Source organism: Protopterus annectens, chromosome 6.part0 (genome assembly GCF_019279795.1).
Source record: "Protopterus annectens isolate FY-2018-M chromosome 6.part0, PAN1.0, whole genome shotgun sequence".
Taxonomy (NCBI): Eukaryota; Metazoa; Chordata; order Ceratodontiformes; family Protopteridae; genus Protopterus; species Protopterus annectens.
Window position 1 is genome coordinate 973,447,972 of NC_056737.1, and position 12,680 is coordinate 973,460,651.

The 12,680-nt window shown below is 37.9% G+C and overlaps 1 pseudogene; it reads left to right on the forward strand.

Moving 5' to 3' along the window:
* Positions 1 to 266: 266 nt before the first annotated feature.
* The window catches only part of LOC122803921, a 196,370-nt pseudogene continuing 183,956 nt past the window's right edge, over positions 267 to 12,680 (forward strand).

Consider the following 12,680-nt stretch of genomic DNA (forward strand, 5'->3'; position numbering starts at 1 on the left):
TCACCAGGAATTTTTCAGTGGGCACTTCACATGTTTCTGAAAAATTCCTGGTCAGCAAACACAAACAAACAAATAATTTGCCCCAATTTATATTTGTGGAATTCAGAATCTAGGCCATTAGTAATAATATTTTTCTACATTACTTCATTCCGTCAGATCACTGTCCAGGGCAGAAGTGCCTGAAAACTTGAAGTATAACAAGGCTGGTTCCATGGTATGAGGACTGTGGGAGGAAACATCTGAGGAACTACAGGAAAACTAGCACAATGGCATACGGAAGGAGAGCCCTTGTGAACATCCTTATAGAAATAGAACGACTGGTACTTTTCCTAAAGGATGGTAAGCTCTGTGACAACAACCAGCATGTTTACACCGAGAAGGAGTTAACAGGTAAAGCACATCCAGTTTTATGACTGAGCTAGACCAGAATTTCAGACTTGAGTATCATCAGATGTGGATTTCAGGGAAGACTTTGACTTTATCCCAGACAGATAGCAGCTAGAAATACTGCAGAGGTTGTAGGTAGGATAGAGAGATGAAACGGACTAAACTGCAATTTGTTTGGGAGACAGTGGTGAGTGGCTAATTCTCAAGAATAAGGAAAGTCACTAATAGAGTTGGGAACCACAGGGTTCCAGTATCTTTAATTGGTTTCTTTCAGGCCACTCTGAAAGAAAAGGGGCAGCAATCAACCTCTTTATGAATAGCACAAACATGGGTCCAGTGGTGGAAATGGGAGATGAGGCTAAGAAAGAATTTGGAAAGACTGTTTAAGACGGCATAAAGATGGCAGCTGAGGGTTACTAGACTTAGGTCACTGCAAACCTACTGTCAGGTGTCAGATGGGTGAGTGGAAATGGTGGCACAACAAAGCAAGAGAAGTGCCTAAAGCGTTGTATCACATCTAGCTTGGACCACCAACAGCAAAGTGAGAGGGCCACAGCTGCAACAAACAGAATGTTGTGGTCTACTCTTAGTAAGAGAGACACTAAATAGATAGTAAATAGAGACAGGCAATGCTGACACTCTAATTGGTCCTGTTTAAATCATGCCTTGTGTGCTGCATGCTGCTCTATAAGCTATACAAGGAGTGGGATATCAAGGTTTTGGAAGGAGTTAAAAGAAAAGCTACCATAAAACTGTGCAGGATTGAAGGGAGGAGCTGGGACTCTTCTCGTTAGAGACCAGCAGGAACATAGGATACTACAGAGGTGTACAGCATCATGCTGGGAGCTGAGAAGGGACCAGTATGAATATGAATATGAATAGAGGGAAGAATGGGACACAAACTTCAACATCTCATTGGAGTGGCAAAAATACTTTTTCTTGAAGAAGGATGGGAACTTGGAATGGGATACCAGAGTGACTGGTACACACAGAATCCTGGGACAGATCGGGATGGAGGGAAAGGTAGAATGTTAAATTCACTAAAATTCAAACTGTTTAGGCTAATCGTCTTCATATGTTGTCATGCAAATATAATGCAATATATAATTTTCTTAGACAATAGCAGTTCCATTGGTACTTTCTCCTTTAACTGTGTTCAATTCATTGTTTTAGCAGTCCACTGCCTCCTTTCCTTAAGTTTATTTCTCTTCTTGTGTAACCACTTTTGAGTTCTCATACAGTAGTTTTCCAGAGCTAAACTACATTCTGACTTACTTACTTCTCATTGTTTTGCTGGTCTGTGGGTGCTGAGGTAGGTTTTGGCCTTTACATTTCAAAGTCCATAGAAACCTATTTACATTACACAGTTGTTCAAACAGTCAAGTGCAATTTTTTACTGTTATCACCATTAGTCAGGTCAAGGTGATATTGGACTAACTCACCTACTACAACTGTGTCCTAGAACAACAAAACCAAGACATTCATCTACTAGCACAGAGGCCTTTTGAACTGCATTGTTCCTTTTACTTATCTCTCAACAGATCTGTGGCTGTTTACATTAAATCACTGATTGTTTTCTCTGTCTCTTGACAAGATTTTAACCTGCTTCATTCAACCTCACTAAGGCTTATTCTGCTTCCCTTACCCTACCCCCAAATCCCACCCCCTCTTACTCTACATTTTTACTTCCATAGCACCACCCACATATTCTTCTAACCAATACCATCAGTTCCTCCAGTAGGAAAACAATCAATACAAGTACTCCCAATAATGCCCACTATAGTTTACCAACCAAAAATCTCACAAATTGGCTTAATCCTTGCCTCCTATAACTATCAAATTACATCTCTACAATGAACTCATTATCCTGCTAACATGTTTAATCCTAATTTGTGACAAAGATAAAACTCAAGTTGAATAAGATGCCCATAAGTCATAGACTTATATAGATTTCCTGTAATACTGATTGGTGAATCAACTCATGAATATTAATAACATTTAAATACTTCATCTCATGAATATAAAACAGATATTCTAAAAAGCACCTGCCTGCCACTCTATTGCTATCAAGCTAATAGTGAACTGTAAATAGAATTCTATATATATACACACACAGTAAAAGACCACTACTAGAACATTTTTATATAATAACATACTTCGCGGTGGTGCAGCAGTAGCATTGTTGCCTCACAGCAAGAGGTTCTCCGGTTCAATTCTCGTCTGGAGTGCGGGGAGTGCCTTCTGTGTGGAGTCTGCATGTCCTCCCCATGGTTGGGTTGGCATTCGAAAGACATGTGTAAATGGGCGTGCTTTCATTGAAGGTTGAACGTCGAGCTGGCACCTTGGCGTTCGTGAAAATCTACTGCCAATCATTAGCGGACTGGAGTTCTGCTGTGGCGACCCCTAACTGGGAAAAGCTGAAAGACAACAACAACACACTTCTAAAAAGTTTATGTTCTGTACTCAATAAAAACAAACTATACATAGTTCTGAACGACTTCATGTCTAATTAAAGAAGTATTGCTTAGGTCAATTGCTGTGACCTAAGCAATACTTCTTTAATCAGACATGAAGTCGTTCAGAACTATGTATAGTTTGTTTTTATTGAGTATAGAACATATACTTTTTAGAAGTATGTTATTATATAAAAATGTTCTAGTAGTAGTCTTTTACTGTGCATATATATAAGAAGTTAAGAATTCTATTTACAGTTCACTATAAGCTTGATAGCAATAGAGTGGCAGGCAGGTGCTTTTTAGAATGTCTTTTATATTCATGAGATGAAGTATTTAAATGTTATTAATATTCATGAGTTGATTCACCAGTCAGTGTTACAGGAAGTCTATATAGGAAGTGATTTCAAAATTACCAACTGTCTGATGAAGTTTAACATATGGTTTAAACGAAAGCGCTAACCTGATTTTTTATTTTCAGCAAGTAAAGGATTTTATGTAACAATTCAACCTTCTAGGTTTGTTCCTTAACCTAGTTTGCTGCCAGTGGAGTCTGTGAACTGTTTTTGTTTCAGTTCTAAACTTAAACAATACTCAAAGAAAGAAACTTGCCTCCTGCTACAATAAGGTAGTTAAATTTGCCACCGGTTTCCCTATAGGACTCAATATTGTCATAACTTAAAGCAATTAAACTGGCTTGAACATCACAACTGTCTAACATATTCACAACTAACTACAGCACACAAACTCCATCATACAGAAAAATGCCTTGCACTGCAAACCTTATTACTACCCTACTGTCCAGCAAGGGACCTGCTTTCTAGTAACAAATTCTTATTACATAATGTTGCAGGAGACTCGCACTACTCCCAATACATTGCTAAACTCTGGCATAGTATCCCCACACAAATAAAACTCTTCAACAAACTCGGTAGTTTTAAACAACTGCTTAAACAACATCTTAACCAATCCGGGTCCTGTGCATGCTCCTCACAGGGTAAAAACTTTTCACTGTACAATATTATTCAAATACTCTCCTTAAACATAATATTCTCAACCTCTTACTGAAATGACAAAAGCATATGTATATAACTGCTGCCTGTACAATCCATTAAGTTGTATGTGTGTTTTCTCTTTAGTAAATTCCACCTTTGTAAAACCTAAGAATGTATATAAATAATTGTAACTACTGTTTGCGTATAAATGTAAATAGAAATGTAACTACCGTTTGTGTATATATGTAAATAGAAATATAACTACTCTGTGTTTGACTGGAACTTAATATAATGCAATGTAAGCAAGTGGAGCATTTATCCCTGGGCCTCCGCTGAAAATGGGCATTACCCAGTTGAACTTTCCAGTAAACAAATAAAATAAAATAAAACAAAAAAATAAAATGATCTTTTGAGTCTGTGCTACAAATTCTGGTACTGTACTGTAACACAGCTTATTTATTGTCTTATCTCACTATATCTTATCAAATCCCTTTTTCTTTATATTAGTACATCTTATTAAATATATATTCATAAAATGTGAGTGCAAATGGCATTTAATTTGTACACTAGTTTTAACTCAGTAAACGTGTAAGTGACCAAACATGTCATCTCCTTTTATGTTCTCTGTGTAACACCCACACTCTGGGTTGTCACGTGAGCTTCCCATGCCATTTAGAGTAACATAACATTTTGGACCCAGTGGTGAATTGGCACTTCCAGAATAAAAAGCAACTGTTTTTGTCAGTTGTAAACAGAGTTGTAAAAATGTTTGTGATTTACTCTCTGATATAAGTTCCACAGTGATCCTTAGGTCTCTCGTAAGTTACATCCTAAAATATTATTCTGACCTGCAGCAGTTAAATAAAAATGATAGAAAATAAGAACATTTGCCATTAGAATGCCCATGCTATGTCATTTATTTAGTATAGAGGTTATTCAGCCCTCCAATCATATTTCAGTAAGACTGATTACCCAAAATGGGTTGTAAAAGCTGCCTTCACTAAAAGCAGCCCACATCCTTTGCCAGCATTACCAGTAAACTTTCCTTTATTTGTAAACATATGGTGGTCTTGAAGTCAATTAGATCATTAAATTACAGTGACCAAGACAATACAGATGTTAAAATTATATGCCTTGATTCCTGTGTGCAGTTGTCCTTGGGATATGCTTTAAAGAGGAGATTGGAGAAATGTAAATCAGAGAAGAACATTTCTGTGGGAGTATTAGGGGCCAGATTGCAAAAGAGTTGTCCTCAATGTAAGTCTACCCCAATTCTGAAAAATTTAGTCTCATTACAGCAGTTAGTGTTGTTGCCTCACAGCAAGAGGTTGTCCGGTTCGATTCTCGGCTGGAGTGCCTTCTGTGTGGAGTATGCTTGTCCTCCCCATGGTTGACTGAACGTTAAAGACATGCAAATAGGTGCATGTGTGTGTGGGTGTTCCTTCTTTGAAGGTTGGGCACCAGGCTGGCAACTCGGCACTGTAAAAAATCCACTGACAATCATTAGCGGACCGGTGATCTGCTGTGGCGACCCCTAACCGGGAAAAGCCGAAAGACTTTTTGTAAGCATCTTACTCCTATGCCTCTTTGTAAGCAGGCTTACACTGGGGGAAGACTTCCAACAGACCTGCTCTCAGCCTACTCTCGGAGTAAGTCATTACTTAACTGAGAGCAAGTCTTTTGGAATTGGGCCCTATGATTTCCTTCAGAATTTCAGTAACTAATAACATTCCTGAAGGTCTAAAAATCTTACCTCCTCCTCATAGATTCAAGCTAGTCACAAATCTTTCTCTCTAGTGTACTTGTTTATGCCTCTAGGTCTTGGCTGGGAATCTTGCCTTACAGCTAAAGTCCAGTTCTTCCTGTGTGTGTGTAAACTAGGTATTATGCCAAGAGGGGTGAACAGTTATCGTGAATGTGTGTGTGTGTGTGTGTGTGTGTGTGTGTGTGTGTGTGTGTGTGTGTGTGTGTGTGTGTGTGTGTGTGTGTGTGTGTGTGTGTGTGTGTGTGTGTGTGTGTGTGTGTGTGTGTGTGTGTGTGTGTGTGTGTGTGTGTGTGTGTGTGGAGGTGTCACAAAGTTTTCATCTGCGTGATCAGTTTTATAAAATAGTAGAATTGATTCTTCTGGGGGGGAATAATGTTGTAATTCCAAAAGCATTGCTAACAGCCTTTTTTCATTATTTTCATGACATATTTGATTATTATCTTCACGAGCAGTTCATTAATCCTGATAACAAGCCATTGAATCATATGGTTTGTGTTTTTCTAACTTTTAATTAATACATTTATTTAAAACACGTATATAAAATGGTAAAGGCAAAACTAAGTTTGAATTTGATGCATCTCACTGTCCAGTAATAATGCTTCAGACTTTTTTAATAAAACACATAAGACCAAAAACATTTAGTTATATAAAGAAGCCACTGTCTATTATGCCTTTGGTCTAGGTCATGTCCATCTTACGTTAATCTATTTACCTGGTTAATGAATAAATGAAAAATAAAACATAACCTTGGTTTACTATTGTTGAAAGGCCTCATATTGTTGGGAAAGGAATGCAAATCCATGTCGCTACATATTCTGCTCTTTAATAACAGAATAAGGATGCAATGGTTTAACTTGTGAAATTTTCACTGCTGATGCAGTTCTTGGGGAACTTTATTGCCTGTACTAGCTGGGACCATCAAGCTTTTGTTAAAGTATAGCCATCGGCCCTGGACTGAATAGATACAGCTCATACAGCACAAAACAAACACATTAGAAGTGGGCAATAAAGAAGTCACAAGGAGCAATAACTTATAATAAATAAATAACCGTTTAAACAAACATTAAAACAAATATTACAAAAAAACTCTCATGATAAATCTTGTATAGCATCGAACTCTATCTCTTCATATTTATGTCACTATTACACTTTTGGTTTTATAAACTCGGTTATCAAAATTTTAGGCCATAAATTGTTATGGAAAGAAATAACAATAGCAATAAAGCGATTAGGGAATGAAACAAGAAAATATTTCAGAGATTTCACCTTTCAAGACCCAGTGCTGTTTAGACACAGAATTCTTATTATCACTGCAGCTTATCCTTATGACATAAACTTGAGCTTCTTATCTGCTAAAAATTGAAGGAAATATACAACTCGTACCTCATATGCAGGGCAATTTCGGCACAGTGGTGCAGCGGTTAACGTTGTTGCCTCACAGCAAGAGGTTCTCTGGTTCGATTCTCGGCTGGGGTGCCTTCTGTGTGGAGTTTGCATGTTCTCCCTGTGTTCGCGTGGGTTTCCTCCGGGTACTCCGGTTTCCTCCCACATTCCAAAGACATGCATCTGGAGCATTTCTCCCTGGGCCTCCGCTGAAAACAGGCTCTGTGGAACCTAGTCGGACATTCCCGGTCAACAAATGTTAAATAAATAAAATAAAAATAAAATTTGAATTTCTTCTGTTGTAATAAAATAAAATGCTGAAAAATATTTAATTGTGTTATACTACACAAAATACAGGATAAATTAGAGTTAAGAAACATTGTTATTGTTTGGTCCATTTGTAATAACCATGATTTTATTTTAAGAACAGAGTGACAAAGAGTAATCATATGGATCACATATTTATGGCTTTTAGGGTGGGAGGCTGGCGTAATGGTTAAGGAGTTTACCTTACAGATACAAGGTGCAGGGTTTGATTCTCACACGGGGCAACTGACTAGGCTTAAAATGGTCCACAATGGCAGTTAGTATTAATCAAGTTACCTTCAAATCCTAAATAAGGGAAATGGCTGCACTACTGTTTTTTTTACTACACTGCCTTCATTTCTTTTTGTCTTGGAGATTGTTGCCCTTGCCTGAGTTTGGTGGTCTTCAAACAGCACCATGGGTTATTTGAGTTTGAGACCCCTGCATGGTTAGTACTATGAAATAAGCTTATGGTAACTGGAGAGGCAAATGCATATCCCTTCATTTAACATTTTAATACTACTCAGTTGTTTTTGAATTAACTAGCTGTCAGTGTTGCCTAAATTTCTTTCTCCATAGTAGATTCACATTTACTACACTCAAATTGTGTTATAAATTTGCAGGGCAGCACGATGAGGCTTAGATTAACATTCTTCTCTCTCACAGTGCATGGTCTTCCAATTCGGTTCTCTGCTGGGGTGTCTTCTGTGTGGATTATGCATGTTCTCCCTATGTCCTTGAGGGCTTTTGCCAGGTGCTCTGGTTTCCTTCCCAAAGACATTTCATAAGTGAATTGTGCATGCATGCACATGCACACTTACATGTGTGTATATGTGTGTGTGTTTTTGTGTATGTGTGTGTGACAGTAGAAGGTACTGGGAGCTATGCCAGGAGAAGTAGGGCAGTGGATGTGTAACATATGTCACCACAACTAGCTGAAATTTTGTAAAGAATTATGTGTCATTTGTATATCAAACTGATTTGTACAGATGCTTGTGTTGAAAAATGTATTTGTAAAGCTGCTTGTATTCAAAATCAACAGTGTGCCATGCTGGGCAGCAAAGACATGTGCATGCATTATTGTAACTGTTTAAATGCATATATTGTAACAGAGGGTACTGGAAGAAAAGAGGTTAATCTCAATCCACCTGACATTGAGAAATAGTAAAAACATTTAAATTAACTGGGTCTAGGCCATAAAGATGTTATCTCACAGTTCTGAATGCAGCCAGAGACAAAGTCTGCATGAGGAAGTTTCATGCATTGTCAGGTGAGCTAATTGCTTGAAATTATTTTGTGACTTCCGGAAGCTGCAACAGACCTAAGCAAGGCTGTGTGTGTGTGTGTGTGTGTGTGTGTGTGTGTGTGTGTGTGTGTGTGTGTGTGTGTGTGTGTGTGTGTGTGTGTGTGTGAGTATGTGTGTGTATATATTATTGACACCTATGCGATAAATCCTGACAGCTTCTAGCAATGGGAGGGTTGCATGGGAACCAGAAGTCAGATGACCAGATGTATGTGATGCCATTCTGTACAGAAATAATGTTTTAATAATAGAGGAGACTGAAGTCTCAAATGCAGTCTTTTTCTTGGAACCTGACACAGAAGGATCCCTCACCTACTTCATCTTGCCTTACTCCAGTAAATGACCAGGGAACAGTATTCTTTAGATCAGTCAGGAACATGTAGTGAGAATAGTTTGTATTGTTTTTCTGCAATTGTGTGTCAATCTTTCTAGCTGTGTCATTTTTAATATTTCCTGTGATTGAAACTCTAGTGTTTACTGTAAATAGATATTTAATATTTTCTTGTTCTTTTATTATTTATTGTTAAATGTATATAAACTTTTCATTGTGGCTGGTGAAATATTTAAGCTTTGAGAGTATTTGCATATATTTATTTGGTGATAACTGTGGCCACTCCTGAAAGACTGGCTGCTTAATCAACATTACCATGTATTAACTTCACTTAGTATAACTAGATACTCTTTTAACAGCCTTATAGTAACTGACTGGCAGCAGTGAATCTACCTTATAGTCTGGGCAAAGTTGGTAGAGTGGGTAATCTGTGCCAGCTTGTCCCAGGTGTGTGTGTGTTTGTGTGTGTGTGTGTGTGTGTGTGTGTGTGTGTGTGTGTGTGTGTGTGTGTGTGTGTGTGTGTGTGTGTGTGAAAATTAAATCTTAAAGAATGTGTGTGTCACCTACTTGGATTAAGGACACAAAGCACTGGTTTCATAGAGAGAGTGGTGGAGGACTTGGCTTGGACACTCAGCTGAGGCCCTAACTCTGCAGCTGTACCAGTGGGGGGCCTTGCTGGGGAGAGACAGAGAGAGAAACCCAGACCCCAGGCTGAGAGTGTTCCCTGTGTGCTCTTAAGGGAAATTGTGCTTGATGCAGAGAGGTCTGCATCTGGAAATACTGAGTGTATTCATTTGTATTCCAAGTGAATCACAGTATATTAGAGACATCCAAATCAAAGGGTAAACAGGTCTCACAGACAAACCATTCAGTAAAAGCTGTAAGAAAAACCCAGCCTAGTTAGTGTTTTTCACTGTGAGATACCTTAAACCTCCTATAATGGAGGCCCATGGGGGTATATACAAATGACTCCTTAAGGAAATCAAGTGTTTCAGCTACATGGTTTCTGAATGTCAGTGATATTTTTACTTTTTAAGTCTATCTGGTTATATTCAGACCAATGAAGCCAAACCCCACTAGCTGTGGGCATACGTGTTTTGGCCTTTTTAGGAAGAGTAAATAGTCTGGCTAAAGATCAAAAAAGTAAAAAAGCCATGGACACTCCAAAGCCATGTAATCCTTAAGTGGTCTTTTGCTGAATGTTAATTAAAGGATGTCTGAAGTCATTATGACAACATACAAAAATAAAAATAATAATTTGAATAAGGTGCATTAAAAAGTGCATGCAGTCTATTCGACTAAACTGTACAAAGAAACCACAATGCCAGGTCCAAGTTCATCCATTCACTATCTCGCTCTCTCTCAAAAAAAAAAATTTGTTCTTAGCACTTTTTCAGTACACCTCAGAATTATTTTGTGTTTTACCATGCTAAAAGTTGTAATAAGCCAGAAAACATGGGAAAAGTTAACTGTTCTTTCCAAAGGAAATGAAAGGGAGATGGTCTAAGTTATACTAAAGCTGTACTGAATTAAGAGAAATGTAAACAATTTTATAAAACATAAAAGAAGTTGCACTGTACTTGCCTTTTTAGTAAATGTGTAGTATTAAGCATTTGGTTCTATATGAACTGTGCATTTGTTACTTTGGGAATGTACTGTAGTTTGTAAGTGAACAATTAACTGTGCAATTTACATCTCCGCTGTTTTTGTAATCTGATGCTTGAAGATGCTGCTATAGATCAAAGACTATTACCTTATTTGAGACCACCCCAGGAAGTATGTAACTATAGAAATATGACTGCATCCTCCAATAGTCAGCATTAAAGCCAATGAGAAATCCTGCCTGTGACTTCCATAAATAGAACGAGAGAGAGAGAAAGGCAGGCAGTCAGACAGTCAGAATAGCAGCTACAGAGTTGGAATTTTCTGCTGTAGCATGCTTTAGGGCCACAGATGCCTCAAAGAACTTTGCAGATTCTTTTCTGATTTTGAAATCTACTGACAAATAGGACACAGTGCATCTTTAGCTATAATTAGTGACTAGACAGGTCGATGCTTTATTATATCTGCCTATTCAGGACTCTAATGTTACAATTCTCAGTAGGACACAGTGTATCTTTAGCTAAACTTAGTAAGGGTCTAGACTAGTTGGTGCTTTATATTATCTGCCTCTTCAAAACTTTAATTTTAAATTTCTTTGTAGGACACAGTACATCTTTAGCTAAAATTAGGGTCTAGACTAGCTGATGCATTATATTATCTGCCTATTCACAACTTTAATTTTACATTTCTCATGCAGGATTATTCCTGTTGCATATTTACTTTTCAAGTGAAATTCTTTATTTGTTTCAGGTAAAGAGTTTTACTATTCAGCTTTAAATGCTTGCAATTGTTAATGTCTGTGCACTGAACAAGTGTGGTATTAACTATTTGGTACTTACCAATCAAATAATAAATAATGCTTAGAGGTGAATGCTACTCTTCAAATATTTGAAGGTAGGAATATTTTAAGAGAATAAACTAGTCTGCATGTTTGTTTGTGCCAGGGTATTCTGGCTGGTGGCAGAGTTACCATAAATTAGGGGAGGAGATTGTTGGCACTGGAGACCTGTCATAATCTCCCCACATATTGTGTCTGTGCTTCTGTGTGTGTTTGTGTGCAGAACACTTTTCTACAAGTTTGAACTATTCTTGGTTAGATTGCACTGAAAGATATTGTACTGGGTCTAAGGAGGATATAAATCTTGAGGAATCAGAGATTATAACTCCGATCTTCAGCTGTACAGTATATAGATTATCTGGGTGTGATAGGTGATGGCTATTGCAAAGCACCAGTGCACATTTGGTGAAACCCTTAAGGCCATTTGCCACTTGCATATTAATTTGCTTGCAGTACTGGATCTAGAAATCATACCCTTATTCATCACATATTATTTAGAGGCAGTGGGTGGGGCTTGTAAACCTGTATCCCCCATTCATCTCACATTAACTGGTGGCTGAGATGCAGATTTAAAACCCTTACCATTACCTAAACATTCATTCCATCTGAGTCCCTATGGATCATAGTTTGCCTTCTGTGACAATCAGCTATTGATCAAGTAGCCCATGGAAGTCAAGAAAGAATTCCATGCTACTAGTTTGGCAAAATAGTAAGATGTTGGCTTTCTATTCATCTGGACCATGATTTGATTTCTGTTGGTGGATATTTTTAAGTTTGGTGCAGAAAGTTAAGGCTCTGCACTATAGTTCCTATAGTTCAAGATTTGATCTCCTCAGCCCTCATTTGCCAGCTGTGTGACCTTGCTTGAGCAAGTCACTTAACCCAACACTGCTTAAGGGTAACTGGGAATTTGGGCAATGCTACTCAATGGTCCCTAGGACTGCAAGCCTATTAACTACCTATGAACAACAGTTCTATGAATGGCACATTTACAAAAAGCTTCCTATAAGAAGCACATCTTACTGCATGTAAAGGAAGTGATAGTCCAGCTTCAGTGATGAGTCATCATGTGATTTGTAATGGCTAAAAATGACAGGACGTAGGCTGGAAGACTCGGGTAATGTATCCAATGTTGTTACTTCACTGAGGTTTTTGGACAGGGATGCAGTGATTAACAGCATTCTAAACTGTTTTGAGGCAAAATACATGCAGTACTGACAGATCAGATCTAGGAGATGGGTGGCAGCTGTAGGATTAATACATTTTATACATGATACTACAAGTATACCATATGGACTTTCATAGACACCTTTATAA